Below are 1,579 nucleotides of genomic sequence, written 5' to 3' on the forward strand. Positions count from 1 at the left end.
AATGACTGCATGTAGGTCCCCTTGGTTTATATTACCATTACATTGAATACTATTCACTTCTAAGGCGGTGTTTGTTAACTTAGGATTAGGCACTGCTTGACTTGGAAACACGCCTTTTTGGTTATTATTTTGGTTAGGAAACATGTCAATAATCTTTTGGCACAAAGACTGCATCATTTGCATCGTTTATTGTAGCATGTTAGAGTTTTGACTATGCTAATCTTTCATCAAGTTAGAGTTTTGTTACATAATTTGATTTTGATGTTGCACCAAAGTCACTACTACTTTCTCTGTATATTGTTTAACTAGGTGAGTAGCCATAAGAGGAGTGCCTCACTACACCAAAATAGCTATTTTGTAACAATGCAAATTTTCAATAAGTAACGGATATAACTGTTACTGTGTCAGTAACAGTTATATCCGTTACTTACTACTACAAGTGTTACTTAAAATCTTGAATTAATATTTAATAATGTTTTCATGGTTATGTTGGGATATACTAACATTTATATCCGTTAGAAAGGGAAACAAATATGCAAGCTGGCAAATTTGGTAACGCGGTCACATTTTCTCCTTTTTTTTTCTTATTTTTTTCGGCTAACACTTAGAAAAAAAGGAATTCTAATCTCGCCTCTTTTTTTCGTACAACAGGAAACCCAAAAAAAAACCTCTCTCTGAAGAACCCTAGCTTCTCCAATTTCTCTTCACTAGGTTCTCGACGAACCAGGTCAATCTCTTAATAGATTCTCGATTTAAAAAGGTTATTTTTTTGCTGGTTATCTCTCTCTCTCTATCTCATTCCTCTTGGTTGTTTGTAAATATGCTTTTGCACTAATGAGAAAATATAATGAAATCCTTGTTTTTCTTTTTCTAATAGAGATCCTTGTTACTGTTTCGAGCTAATTTCAGTATTAAATAGAAATTAATACTGAAATATTCAATAGACTTCATGTTTAGAGAATACCGTTCAGTTGACTGTTGATTGTTGCTCAAATTAGTAGCATGTATGCACGATTTAATTGAGAATTTACTGGAAAATACTAATTGATTGTATGCTAATCTATTCATAGCATCCTCAACATGTAGGGGTTGGCTAAATACTTGTATTGGAGTGCAAATATGATGGAAGAGGAGGCAAGACGGAACTTAAAGACTGCTGAACTTCAAGCAAAGAAGGACCGGCTAAAATATTGGACAAACTATATTCCACCTACCACAAATTCTAAAGCAATTCACGACCAAAACTTTATTGGAAAGGTAAGTGAATTTTTCAAGTATTGCCTTTAACAAGACGTATGTGCATCCTATATTACTACTTATACTTCTTGTCCCTGTTTATATCTTTTGGTTTCCAGGTGGTGGAAGTTGTAAGTGGAGGTGCATCATTGTTGCCGATGATCGCTCCATATGGTAGTCCATTAGCGTAAGCGGTGAGTGAACCTCTTGAGTATAAGGTCTCCCAAGATGGGTAATCCTCATAGAGATGAAAAGCCTGCTCCTTATGATCGTGAAGCAAGGGAGTTCTTGCGGACACGCCTTATAGGCCGCCAGGTATGCTACTATTTTCTCCATCTAAAAT

At 35.3% G+C, this 1,579-nt stretch overlaps 1 long non-coding RNA gene across 1 annotated transcript; it reads left to right on the plus strand.

Annotated features, from left to right (window-relative positions):
- Window positions 1-609: 609 nt before the first annotated feature.
- LOC147503604 (uncharacterized) lies at window positions 610-1,378 on the plus strand. The gene is made up of 3 exons (XR_015220217.1): window positions 610-760; window positions 1,087-1,257; window positions 1,356-1,378. It is a non-coding gene; the product is annotated as an uncharacterized LOC147503604 (long non-coding RNA).
- Window positions 1,379-1,579: the final 201 nt, after the last annotated feature.

This window comes from Coptis chinensis, chromosome 4 (assembly GCF_015680905.1).
Source record: "Coptis chinensis isolate HL-2020 chromosome 4, ASM1568090v1, whole genome shotgun sequence".
NCBI lineage: Eukaryota > Viridiplantae > Streptophyta > Magnoliopsida > Ranunculales > Ranunculaceae > Coptis > Coptis chinensis.